This window comes from Limanda limanda, chromosome 3 (assembly GCF_963576545.1).
Source record: "Limanda limanda chromosome 3, fLimLim1.1, whole genome shotgun sequence".
In the NCBI taxonomy this organism is placed as follows: domain Eukaryota; kingdom Metazoa; phylum Chordata; class Actinopteri; order Pleuronectiformes; family Pleuronectidae; genus Limanda; species Limanda limanda.
This window is the reverse complement of record NC_083638.1, coordinates 16,469,497-16,484,519: the sequence shown is the minus strand read 5'-3', so window position 1 is coordinate 16,484,519 and position 15,023 is coordinate 16,469,497.

Below are 15,023 nucleotides of genomic sequence, written 5' to 3'. Positions count from 1 at the left end.
TATTCCAAATGTAGTTTCTAATTTGTGCTATCAGAGAATAGAGATATTTTTCAATGTTTTCATTACCTTTACCTGTACGGTGCATCACAACCATTTCTAATTTCAGTATTCATCATTGTTGTGCAGGATGATTTAAAGCATCATTTTCTGATTATCCACTAAACATAAATGTATGTAAAGATAAAGGTTTTGCAAAATCAGTCACTATTAGGACAATTGAATTTAGCAAAATGAGCCATGGGATTACGTTTGCAGGTTATTATTTGGGTTCAACAGAGTTAAGAAATATGACAAAGCATCAGTGTCGTATTTTCTTATTGATATTCTGAGGGGAGATTCTGAAGAGATCTCTTCCAGACTTCCAGTGAAATCATGTCATCTAGTTTGATCATTTAGGCGAAGAGAGAAAATAATGGAACAAAGAGGAAAGAAAACATCCACGCCTTATTACAGTATACATTATTTAATTTTGACCGGGGCTTTAAGATGAATCCATAAATATAGTTGAATGAATATCTTCTCACAGCTCATTCTCACAGACTTTGACTTTATCTTAGCAATTAAAAGGCCATAATGTGTTGGAAAATATACCACTAATAATTATACAAATATTCTATCTTAAAGTAAATAAAAACTCATATAAGAGGAAAACCAGCCATTATTATTATAAATCTTTTAATATTTAAATATTTTCTCTAAAAATGTGAAACTGAAAAAAGGCTGTAAAAACATAAACGGACAAAGGAGGGTTGATTCAACATTTTGCAGGAAAAGCTGTTTCTTCAGGGTTTTTTTTTCTTTTGGAAACAAAATTACAGAAGAAAAATAAACAAAAGTAACATGTTTTCAATAGTTTTATTATCTCCCTGACATTTTGCCTGCAGTCCCTCCTGGCCCCCCCTTATTACATCCAGACAATTTGTCCTTAGTCTATTAAATTAGCTCTTTTTTCAACCGACAAACATCGTGTAAAAATAAGTGTGTGTGATTCCTGCTGGGGCTGTGTGAACATTTTGACAATCGGGCCCACCGTGACCTCGCTCCTCCAGTGGGGGGGCCACCAGCAGAGGAACTGCCGGGACGAGCTTCAAGTCCAAAGGCTCTCGAGGGAAGCATTCTGACAGGCTGACTTAATGCAGAGACTGAACTGTGGGGGCTTTCTTTTCCCCTGCAAGACGAGAGGAAGAGAAAGAGGGATGATGGGGTGAGGGCTTGGGGGGGGGGGGGGGTGTTGGATTGGAGTGTTGAAACAACAATGAGTGGGCTGAAGGTCTCATTGGCTTGTGTTAAATTGAATCATACATGGATATGGAAAATAAAGCCTGTCTGTGAGGTTTGGAACATCCCTGCACGCTCGTCCTCCACATATTAAGGGAAGCAAGAAAATTTAGTTTGAATAACATATTTGTGCAACAGATCTGTGATGTTGTTTACCTTATATAACCTACACAACACATCCACACAGAGTTTTGACATCATTACCTTGTGTTCCCGTGTTTCCTCTGTGAGGTGTTTTGATGGCTACATTTAAGGAGCACTTTATCTTCCATGGTTAATGGGCAATTTAACATTTGGTGAGAAAAATTTAATCATCCCATCTCTGAGGCTCCACTGATGATGAAAGGCCGACGTCCACATCAATGTGTACAGCACCAGGCTACTTGTGTACTATTGATCCAGGGGGGATGAATGGTGCTTTTATGGGAAAGTGACACAATGAGTAAATATCCACATATTATCCTCCAAATTTTTACAAGCCCCAGGGCCAACAGGGGAAAGAGGTATTTAAGAAGGCTTGATCAAATAAACAAATATTGATTTCTTAAAAAAAACAAGCTTTTCCATTTTATGTGTGGTGTTGACATTGCTGTATTCCAGCTTTTATATTTTCAAAGCCACATTTTTTATAGATTTAAATGAAAAGATTTTGCTAAAAGAAGTACAGTGAAGTACAAGTGGCTTCTGTGTTCCGAGGGTTCAGTTCCTGCAGGACATTGTAACGTGCACTCTTGTCCTAGTGTACTTCAGGTGAACCTTCAAGGAAGAAATTGCAGCAGCTTCCCTGCAGTAAAACTCCACAACATCTTTGTCCGATCAAAGCATCTCTGTGTTCTCTCCAAGAGTATCTTGGTACATGTTGCTCCCGCCACGTGCACGTGTGTGCAGGGGGTGGCGAGCAGACCTCGGCCTCACCTGGAACACACACAGAGACACAACCCACAATCAGCTCCTCCGGTTCCTGCGGCTGAGGCGATGTCAGAGCTCTGTAAATCACGCCGCCCCACCCACACATAAATCTACAGCAAAAAGAACAACACACTAGCGCCCATTAGGAGGAGAGAGGAAGGCTGGAGCCGCCCCACTTGACAGTGACTCACTATAAAACACAATGAGGGTTCACCTGTACTTGCCCCCCCCCCCATCCTCCCTACCACTGACAAGACCAAACTGTCATTAGCTGAACGAAGAAGACAAACACGTGTCACATGGACGCAAACAGCGATAAGCGGCTGGCGGTGAGTCACTTATATGAGACATGGCATCAAAAGGTTCCTGGGAGACACGCCGGCGTTCATCAGGGTCATATCAGTGTCAGTTCAGGAGTTCAAGAATGTTTTCAGGAAGTCTTTGTGTTTTAGATTTAGTGCAAAAGTTCAATTAACCTCGTGACTCCAGCGAGTTTGGATGAAGACAAACTTTAATTATAGAGTACAGTGCGGAAAATGACATACTGCTGCTGTCAGACGAAGCATTGTGAAATAAAAAGAGTCATCTTCTCACACGGTTGGGAAATATCACATCCAGTTTGTGTTGATAAGCATCGCTCTTGATGGGACATGTGCAGTAAATAGGTCGTAAGTATAGGTCTGTTTTTGTCTCTTTAAAAGCACAAATTATAGGTTTAAAAACAAAGATTAGAAATTATTGCATCTGCAGTAACTTCTGCTCGGTTCCACAGCAGACGCCTGGAACCACAAACACACTGAGAGCGTTCAGTCGAAGAAATGGTCCACAACGCTGCGGACACACAGAGAGAGACACAAAGGGTCCCTATAGTCACAGAGAGATAAAAGAGGGTGAAATAAAGAAAAAAGGGGAGGGGAGGGCTCTGTTTGCCAACTGGAGCTATCCCCTCGTCCCAAGGTGTTCCTGCCACTTTAAGAAATGAAGCAATATCATTAATGGAGGCCTCCGAGGGCTGACATCCTGCTCCAATTCACCAGTCCCCGTCCATCACACCATTACGATGGGCCCAGCAGTATTAAAATCCAATCACTCCTCCGGGTAGTTTGATTAAGGAGGGCAACCGTACAAAAGAGGGGCTCTGACCCATTGTTGCATCTGCCAGGGGGGAGTCCCCAGAGGCTGCAGCAGGTTCCTGGACCCAGACAAGGCCTGGTCACTGCTCCAGCACTAACAATGTAGTGAAGTGAGGTTCTGCATCCATTTGAACCAACAGCAGGATATACTGGAGATAAAGAAACAGCTACAGTTAGGAGTGGAGAAGGAAGTATTCAATATTATGGTGGGTTTATCTACTCTGATTATCTCAACACTTTCACTATGGATTCTCATCACACTTTGTAGTCATTTGTGCTTCAGAGCATGAATTGAATTGATTTTGATGATCCACTGACTTGCTGCGCCACCTATAGTTGACATTTGCAAATTTTCCATGTCTGCCTAAGATGTCTCGTAACCACCTCCATGCCATTGGCAGGTCATTTATATATAGTGGTAGTCAATGGCTGGATCCTGTATGTTTTCAGCTTGTCCGTCTAACTGCCCCATTTTTATGCCTTGAGAGAAATAATGGGAATACATAACACGTTTATGGTCTCACAAACATAATACCTGCAAGACGGCCTTGAGGGAATCTCCTTAAATTTGGTTCAAACGTTCACTTATGCTCATGGATTAACTGATTAGCTTTGGGGGGTCAAAGGTTGAAGGTGAAGGTCACAGTCGCCTCACAAATCATGTTTTGGCCTCTTTAACATGATATCTCCAAATTTTGCAGAATTTCTAAATTTAATTTTTTTGACCAGTTGCCATTTTGACTCAAAGATGAATTGAGCGATCAGAGGTCGAAGGTCAAAATGATCTCCTATAAGAAATACACATTTTAAAACTTTGTGTTTAGTGCTAATTAGCAAATGTGCCATGCCCTCTTAGCATCTGCATGTTAGCATCTTCAATGAAAGTATCTCTAGCTCAGATTATATATGTAGCTCTAAGTAAAGCTTCAATTAGGTGCTCGCATGACTGTGAACTCATCGCCGTAATCCTGCTTTTAGTTCACATGGATGTTTGAATGATGAATATATTGTCATTCTGAATGTTGCATTAATAAATAATAATAATGTAATTATTTTTAAGGTGGTAGAATTGAGGAAAATAAGGGATTTTCCTCACAGGGAAATTTTGTTTGTCCAATATGAAATTTTTGACACACACTTACAGACCCAGTTCTTAACAAAGAGCAAAATTGGAAAACCCTCATAATTCTTTAACTTAATAAGAAAATGTTTTCGTAATTTAATGCTTTCCTCAAAGGTTCATCAGCCAAACAGGGTGAACTCATTTTCTGCCTTCTTTAATCCAGATATCTCAGATAGAATCTCAACCAGCAGCTCACCATCTCACTTCTCCAAATCCGAGGCTACTGCTGCCCCAGAGAGGAGGTCACGTCGGTCAGACAGTGTCTGGGAACAGAGGCAGCATCGCAGGTACAGACCCCAGAGAGCAGAGCCTAAATCAAATTAGAACCAGAAGGCCAGGGTGAGCCTCCTCAGCCATGGTGACATAAATTACCGGGATTTACAAGATTTTTAAAACACTTTTAACAATACTCCCCTTTTAATGTGCTCTCTGTTTAATAATGCACTTTGGGCTTTAAGAGCATGATAAACAAACCAATAATTCACTATTTTATCATCTGAGGGTGAAGCCCTTCAGGACCTTGTTCTACAGCAGCGTTCAAAGGGTCCTCGAACGGATCAAATGAGGGGCTGTTGCAAGATGTTTTGGACAACGGTCAAGATGTAATTGATGATCTCGTTGGTCTCTTCAGGATACAATTACAACGAAGTTCATCTTTTCCCAAGAACTGGGCAACAATTAAAAGAGACTTTGATTGTGAAAAGTAATAAATGTAAGATTTTCTGACAAAGGTACTTGGTCGTGGGATGGTGGCAGAAAGAGTTTTAGGTCATCTGGATTGCACACTGGTTTTTCCACTATAAAAAGGAAGTTGCAAGTATTTAAAGTAAGTGAAGAACCTGTGCAAGTTTTAAATGGGTGAGAGTATAATTTTCTTGGCTTACGATATTTCTCTTCGTGCACCCGTTTGCTAGTTTGTCAGTTAAGTCTGTCAGAGTGAGATCTGGGAAAGCTCACTGTAGTGGTGTTGGGTGTGTGAAGCTTCACAGGATAAGTCAATGATTCTCCCGGCTGCCAAGACGTATAAAGAGGACTCGGCAAGAAAAGGCTTTCATAAATCTTGAAACATTGAAATTCAAAGATTATTCATCTTTTAGCAGGTTGTGAAGGTTATAATGTGAAAGAGCTGCAAAAATAAACGTCGTACTATTGAAGCTGCATGAAAAGCTGTTGCCTTAAATGTAAGAGTTCAGAGGAAGCAGGGAGACAACTGACGTCTGTGCTGAAGCGGAGAACTGGAACGGAACACACACACACACACACACACACACACACACACACACACACACACACACACACACACACACACACACACACACACACACACACACACACACACACACACACACACACACACACACACACACACACACACACACACACACACACACACACACACACACACACACACGCATGTTTTTACTTCACTCCGAGTTGGGATACCCATTGGCATAATACATTCTCCAGCCCCTTACCTTAACCCTGACCATCCAAACGAAATGCAATAACCTTAACCCTTACATTAAATTCAATTCTAACTCTCACCCGTAAGACCAATTATTAACCCTCAAACAGCCCTTTGAAAGAGTGAGAACAGGCCAAAATGTTCCAAAAATGTCCTCACTCTGTAGGATCTATAAGTACAGGAACACACACATACATACAGACGAAAACACTCACAAAGACTGACACACATGCCCACACGCTCTCCCTCACATGCTCCGCCACAAATCACTGGGCCATCTCATGTAATCCTCGGCCAGCCAGTGCCACGGCATTAAACTTCCAAACAAATTGTCCTTCATCAAGCGCTCGCTGAAGGAAAAAGACATAAAGCAAAGAGCGGAGAACTGGGCAGGGCTGTCGCGTTGGAGCGATGGCAGCAGCTCTGCAGCATGATGATGTTTTGGCTGCTCTCAGCCTGTCTACTTGCATTAAACTGCTCTATGCAACTTCAGAAGAAGAGATTTCAGGGGAGAGCCACTCCATAAGACAAATCTTGTGTTTCTCCTGTGTGTTTTACTCTCTCATCTCATTCCAACATATGCGTCTTGGAGCAGAATGAAGTAAACCCATGCAGTTGTTTAGAGTCAGTAAAGCAGAATGCACCAAACAGCTTCTTATCGGAGTAGATAGAGAAGTAGAGCAGACATTTAGCAGGTAAATGAAGCTTTTATCTTAGACTTGCAACGTCAGTCTTTTGGTTATTTCACTAACTGGGTTCTTAAATATCTCAACAAGTGCAGGATGGCGCTGTAAACAATTTGGAGCAGTTGTTCAATGACCAGGGGATGATACCAAATGACACTGGCTACATTTCATGTAGAGGTCACATTTACCTAAAATGCTTTTGGTTTTCAGTAAAATATTACAAAAGATTACATAAAAAAGACCCAGGATGTTTTTTCACCTTCTCTAAAATATTTTCATTGATTTCTCACAAAATAATTCCCAGATCTTCATGTAAAAAAAATCAGGTATTTAAAAAAAGCAATCAGATTTAGTGAATTTAAATGAGGGGTCTGGTTAGATGGAGCTGTGCACTCTGCCATTCTAGTTGTATCAGGATTTTCACAGAGCACCACAAACTTACAAACTAATGATTAATATACAAACTAATGACATTGTTGTAATTCCTACCTTTGTGTTGCATTTTGCATCATTTATCAGCTCTTAATATGATCAGATGATAGAGTGCTTCATTTTCACCATCCCTTTTTATATTTCATATGCATAAATATTATACAAATATACTGGAACACAAACAGAAAGACACTAAGAAAAGAGAGTCAGTGATTCCTTTTCAGATGAGATGATTTTATTTGTGCAGTTGTGGCAGGACAAGGAAAGGCAGAGATGCAGGTACTGCTTACTGTTGTTTATTCAATAGTCAGGAAGAACAGGCACATGTTCCCCATACGGGAAGTATATATAGCTACAGACTTTACATTTCCCATCGACCCACTGGGTGAGAGGACACACCCATGAGTGCACGCCACACAGCCCCCCCCCGAACACCCAGAGGGAAAAATACAAAATCGGACAAAAGTCAGTACCTCTCAGGGGGTTTAACGAGGCGACCATAACGGCTACGCCGATCCCCGTCCGCAAACGCAGGGGTGAAACAAGCAGAAGGGACATCATTTACAACAGACACAGGATCAGGAGGCACAACTCGAGAAAACAACACAGGGGTCTTAGAAGGGGGGCGACCACGACGGGGAACCCGGGCCGGTAACACCTCTTCGCCGGCCAACAGATGAGCTGGCTTAAGTCTGTCTAACGAAACACGCTCCCTGCGCCCGCCCATGTCCAGAATGAAACTTTTAGAACCCGCCTCTAACACCCTAAACGGGCCGTCATACGGGGGCTGGAGGGGAAACCGGTGAGCATCGTGATGCACGAAAACAAACCGAGCGGTCGCGAGATCCGTTGGCACGAAAGACCGAGGAGAAAAATGATGCACGGGCACCGGTGCACAAGCGGACTGTGACGCAGGACGCGGAAAGGGGGCCGAGCTGTGAGGCAGAAACTCCCCTGGGATGCGGAGCGGCTGACCGAGCACCAACTCTGCAGACGAGGCATCCAGGTCAGCCTTAGGAGCCGAGCGCAACCCGAGCATCACCCACGGCAACCGATCCAACCAGTTTGCATCTGAGAGCGCAGCCCGCAATGACGCCTTAAGCGACCGGTGAAAACGTTCACACAAACCGTTAGCCTGGGGGTGGTAGGCAGTGGTACGGTGAACCTGTGTGCCCAAAGACTTTGCTAGCGCCGACCAGAGCTCCGAAATGAACTGCGGGCCTCTGTCAGAGGTGATATCAGACGGTGCACCAAAACGTGAGACCCAAATTGAAAGAAAAGCGCGTGCCACGTCCGCAGATGTCATGGAAGACAGAGGAACCGCCTCTGGCCACCTAGTGGTCCGATCTACCATGGTAAGGAGATGTGTAAAACCCTGGGAAGGGGGAAGAGGCCCCACAAGGTCGATATGCACATGATCAAAACGCCTGGCTGGAATCAAAAATGGCTCGAGGGGCGCCCTAGTGTGCTGGTGAACTTTAGCTCGCTGACACGCCACACATGTGGCCGCCCACTCCTTGACCTCTTTGCGAAGGCCAGGCCACACAAACTTCGAAGACACCAACTTCACCGATGCCCGGACACCCGGATGAGAAAGAGAGTGCACCATATCAAAGACCCGACGGCGCCAAGCAACCGGCACCACCGGGCGGGGGCGGCCCGTGGAGACGTCGCAAAGGAGGGCAGGCCCACCATCTTGCACAACTGCCTCCTCCAGCTCCAGACCGGTACTCGCAGCTCTCAGTGCAACGATACCCGGGTCCCCAGGTTGATCGGCAGCCAGTGCGGAAAAATCAACCCCAAGATGCACAGGGCACACCAGCACCCGCGACAGGCAGTCTGCAACTGGGTTCGCTTTACCTGCCACATGTTGGATATCCGTTGTGAATTCGGAGATCGCCGCTAGATGGCGCTGCTGGCGAGGAGACCATGGCTCTGTCACCTTTGCCATAGCAAACGTCAATGGTTTGTGGTCAACATAGGCTGTGAAAGGGCGGCCTTCCAGCAGGAAACGGAAATGACGCGTAGCCAGGTACAACGCTAACAGTTCCCGGTCAAACACACTGTATTTTCGCTCTCTGTCTCGCAAACCGCGGCTAAAAAATGCAAGGGGCTGCCACGCACCCGCAACCCGCTGTTCAACAACTGCACCAACAGCCACATCTGAAGCATCGGTCGTGAGGGCGATGGGCGCCCGAGACGCGGGGTGCGCCAGAAGCGCCGCGTTAGCCAGGGCAGCCTTAGCCCCCTCAAAAGCCTGGATCCTCACAGGGGTCCAATCAACCTGGTCCTTGGCTTTCTTAAGCTTCAAAGCACCATACAATGGTTGCAGGAGTTGGGCCGCACGAGGCAAGAAACGATTGTAAAAGTTTACCATGCCCAAAAACTCCTGTAGTGACCTGACCGAGACCGGACGGGGAAAATCCGCAACTGCATGCACCTTCGAGGGCAAAGGAACCGCACCCTGCGACGAAATGCGATGGCCCAAAAAGTCTATGACAGACAGCCCAAACTGGCACTTGGCTGTGTTGACAATGAGACCATGCCCATCAAGGCGCTGGAAAACCTGCCTAAGGTGCGACAAATGTTCATCAGCCGACGGGCTGGCCACCAAGATGTCGTCCAAATAGACGAAAACAAACGCGAGGTCACGTAGCACCGAGTCCATCAATCGCTGAAACGTCTGCACTGCGCCTTTAAGGCCGAACGGCATCCGCAGGAACTCGAAAAGCCCAAACGGCGTAATGACAGCAGTCTTGGGCACATCCTCTGCCCGCACAGGCACCTGATGATAACCTCGCACCAAATCGATTTTAGAAAAAATTGTCATGCCCGCCAGACGAATCGAAAAATCCTGAACATGCGGAATTGGGTAACGGTCATGGGCCGTAATGTTATTTAAACGGCGAAAGTCGCCGCACGGCCGCCAAGAACCGTCCGCCTTGGGCACCATGTGGAGCGGTGAAGCCCACGGGCTGTTGGACCGCCTAACGATCCCCAAACGCTCCATGGTAGCAAACTCCTCCTTCGCTGTGGCTAACTTCACGGTGTCGAGGTCGACGCGAACGTGCGAAAACGGGCGTACCCGCAGTGGGAATGAAATGTTCCACGCCGTGTTTAGTAACCGCGGCAGAAAATGCGGGCGTTGTCAGCGAAGGAAATTCCGCCAGTAAGCGCTGGAAGACATCCTTTGACGCCGCAAAATTAGCGTGTGTTAACGGCCCGGGTCCCCCTGACTGACACGGAAAAGACGCAAAAGACACAGCATCAATGAGCCTGCGATTAGTTACATCCACTAACAACCCATTAGTGCACAGAAAATCTGCTCCGATAATAGGAACCGTAATGGAGGCTACAACAAAATCACACAGAAATTTGCGTCCATTGAAACACACAGTCACAGACTTGGTACCAAACGTCTCTATAGCCGAGCCGTTAGCCGCTGTCAGACGCGGACCACTGCCACGGGCCGAGAGGTCCGTAGCTGCAGGAGGGAGAAGGCTCTTCTGCGAGCCGGAGTCCACCAGGAACTGATTACCTGATATGGAGTCATGAACGAACAGCAGCTCCTCTTGATCACCAGCGCCCAGGGCTGCTACCGAGCGCCGGCTCTTCCGTTTCCCGGTGCCTGGAACGCGCACGGAGGAACGCAGCAGCACGCCTTGCTGCCGAAGCGCTGATGGAAGAAACACAGCTGGCCGCGCTGTGTGCGGATGGAGACTGCAGCCGTCACTGCCGGAACCTCGTTCTCCAACGTCGACTGCGAGGACTCCACGGCCACACTCTGCACAGAGACGTTCCTCGAAGACAGCAGGATCCGGTCCGCCTCCTCAGCTAATCCACGGAAGTCGCCGGCCGCCAAACAGGAAGAGTTGGCGAGGGCTGCGCGCACCTGCAGCGGGAGCTGGCGCAGAAAGATGTGCGGGAACAGGAAACCCTCATCCTCGGAGCCCAGCAACGACAGCATCTCATCCATCCGGTCCACTGCCGAACCATCACCCAAACCGGGAAGCGACAGTAGCTTGTCCGCCCTCTCCGCGGCTGACAAGCTGTAGCGTCGGAGGAGAAGCTGCCTGATGGCGGCGTACTTCCCTCGCAGCGGCGGGGCCCGCAGGAGCTGCATCACGCGCCAGGTGGATTGCTGGTCCAAAGCCGCGACCACCAAAAAATACCTGGAGTCGTCTGCCGTTACTCCTCGCAGATGGAAGAGAGCCTCGATGTGCTGAAACCACGGCGCGGGGTCGTTCTGCCAAAACTCCGGGAGCTTAACGTGCTCCGCGGAGCTGTTCGATCCTGGAAGCTGCTGCGCCATGGTCGTCGTGGAGACACGGTCCACGGGAGCCGGGGAAGAAAAAACGTCTTCCCCCGATGAGGAAGGGACACTATCCTCCTTCACCTCGAACATGTTCAAAAAACGGGGTCACCAATGTGGCAGGACAAGGAAAGGCAGAGACGCAGGTACTGCTTACTGTTGTTTAATCAGTAGTCAGGAAGAACAGGCACATGTTCCCCATACGGGAAGTATATATAGCTACAGACTTTACATTTCCCATCGACCCACTGGGTGAGAGGACACACCCATGAGTGCACGCTACACAGTGACAATTCAATAAATGGAAACTTGTGAAATTGACCCCAAATTGGTGATAACGTTCACAATAAAAAAAAGCATAACAGTGTGAAAAGGTGTTTATTTTGTTCGGAGACTAATAAACCGTTTCCATCTCCAAAACATCCGATTGCTGTGGGTAAAGGAAGATTTTAAGCTTTTTTTCTTAGCTTTTTGATTGTGTTTAGCTTTTTGAAAGTGCATTTTTCACATAGTCCACTGAGTTTTTTTTCAGTCTTGAGAAGGATCAGCCTTCAAAGGAAAAGTTAAGCTCTGTGCTTATTTTTAGAAAATCTAATTCGGAGATGAATAGTTCTGACTGGCTAGTGACCAAATGAAGCCTCTGCGAATAACAACTTAATAAAAGTCATAAAAGGGAAAGACGTGACACAGGATTGAACTAAGTGGCTTCACTTCCTCGTCTGGACACCTTGGACATCCTCTACTCTGAGATCTGAGATGTGTTAAGCCACGGACCCTCTGACAAACATCAGGCCTGCAAGATTTACCTCAACGCGACACACACACGCACACACACACGCACACACACACACACACACACACACACACACACACACACACACACACACACACACACACACACACACACACACACACACACACACACACACGCACACACCAGATCTCCATCACAGGCTGGAAGTGAGCACGGTCATGTTCCTGATAAGAGCGAGGGCTCGGCAGTATCTGGGAGATCTGAAAGATGCCGAAGGAAGCTTGGCTCGAGCTGCTGTGGGGACTAATCTTAACAGTTTCCTATACCACCTACTAAGACTGTGTAAATTCCTCTGCCCCCTGAAGTGACTCCGAGCAGACAATGAGACGACACTTTGTGTACCAACGTCTTCTATAACACGGGAACAGAGGGGATTTTACAAGGTATGTGGGAGACAAAGACAAACATACGTTTCTCGTATTGCAAATTCTGTTTGAAAATGGACATTCCTCGCAGTAAACCAATAAAACATAGTAGCTGGTTCTATGAATCAGCTGGAAAATTCCCACAGAGGACAATATATCATTTCATTGTTGCGACAGCCAACAGTTTTGCTTAATTTTTTATCAAACACGCTCAGCAACAAGGGACTCTTTTGGCCCTAAAACATCTCAATTAAACAGCAGTAAAGTTTGTCTCCAGATCGGTGGTTCAACAACATTTTCCCGAAAATGGTTCAAAGAATGCCAGGGGCTGAAACGGAGCCCAGTGTTATTGTAGAAATGACGATATATAAGTCACTACTCTGATGGCTTTTGTACTATTGGGAAGAGTTATTTATATCTGAAGAGCAGGGAGCATTTATCATCCCGGGGATAGTGGTTCCCCTTCAAAGTTCTCCGTTTTATGACGTGCATTATTTCTTGTGCGCACACATAAACAAAGCCGGGTCTGCCGGCACTGAATCAGCAGCCTGTGTCACCGTGTGGCCCCCGGGTCAGGCCGGCTTTCTTGTGCCGCCAGTGCTTACATTAGCATGTGAAAGGCTAAAGCTGTTCCAAATATTCCCTCTAAACATTTATCCTGCCCGAACCCAACATGGAAAAGTTCCAAGGAGCAGGGATGGATTTAGGGTTCAGGCAGAGGATTTGAACTGCTAATACCAGTTTGTCATCATACGCCAATTAAGAAGAGGAAGGAAAAAAAAGTTGAAATGCCGAAACAAGAGGATTAAAAAAAGTAAGACTTGAAAAGAAATTTGAATTTAAGTGATTTGTGACTTTTGCGTTTGGAAAAAAAATAGGTTTTTTTTAATAGCATTGCATTTTTATATGTGCTAGTGTATGTTTTATTTGCATTTCATTTCCATCTTTTTCAAATGATTCCCACTATGTAACACATGTCTTTTTTTTGTTAAGACAGCCTTCATCAGCAAGGTATAGAGCCTGTCCATAAAGTGGCAGGCGCAGGCACCAGGAGTCTGTGTTTACACTGGAAGTGCCTGGAAATGAGTTTCCCCACACTAGTCTCATTTGTCTTATCAGTCTGCAAATGTGTTGCTTCAATGACAGAGGAACACAAAGTAAGCCCCCCCCCCACTCCTCTCCATGCACAGTAGTAACCACTGAGGAGCAGCCAGAGGTGAATAAAACAACATCCTTTGACTTGCAAGCAGCCGAGTTTAGCCTCTGCACATTTTTTTAATTAGCAGCGTATAGGTCTGCTGTGGGGGGGGGGGCGACTTCGGTGGAACGTATAAATATTCAAAAGGTACATGTGGTATTCCCAGTCTGCACATTCTGTCAACATTTCCACACTGCACGCTGGATCATCTATCATTCACCCTAATTTAATCATCAGCCACTCTCATTCAATTATCCAATATAATATGCAAATGATGTCAAACAATGGCCGGCTCATGCTAATTACGTACATCAGAATAATTAAATCGGACAGAAGCGGTGGAGGGGGAACTGAACTATCATAAAATGCGGAGCAGATTTTTTAAGGCTGCAAATTTTTTTATTAGAATCTGTAATCTGCCTGTAAATTGTTGAATGTGGCCACGCACAGGGGGGACATTACTCTTATTGGAAAGTGCTCCCTGAAGACTCGCTCAGTGATACACGGAGTGGCTCGCATCAAGGGCAAATCCTGTCTGAAATAGGATTTCCATTCATTATGGCAATGATCTTGGACTGTGAGCATGGGCAACTTTCCTCTAAAGACAGCAAACCATAAAATACACTGAAGAAGCTGACAAACAGAAGTTACAGGTCGGCAATGCGTGGCTGTGAGCAGTATGACAAGAATGCAACATCTCAAACAATCAGTCAAATTTTGGCTTTTTTCCTTGGTTCAGCACGAAGTCTGTTCCCAAAGTTGAGGTATAACCTGAGCTCTATTTAAACTCGATTTTCCCTCAGCAGCGAGCAGAACTAAATGATGTAAATTGTCTCTGCTGTGCCAAGGCGGCGGAGCATGCCCGCAGCCAGTTAGACACAGAAACACCAACCCTAATCCTCTGCTCTGCTACTGCATGCATGCAGGCACCGCTGCCTCCCCACAACAGACCAGCCATGTCCAGCAGCACGGCACAGAACGCTCTGCCCCCGGACGCACAATGGTTCGCCCCGAGGACCAGCAGACATCGAGCAGCAGGACCCTGGACGAGGTGCTGAAGCCACTGAAATATTAACAGAGGTGTGTTTTGTTGCTTTTGTGCCGAGTGATTGCAGAATGGTGGGGGGGCTGGGAGGCTGTCTTCTTTCCCACTGTTCAGGCGATCTGGCCTGAATGTTGCAAAGAACAGGCAATGGAATGAATATGGAAATGGTAAAACTCTAATTAAGTTCATGTCTTTATAAATAGCAAAACTTGCTCTTCTATCCGCATGTGTGTTTTCCTTTGAGGGATTGTAGACTTTGATAA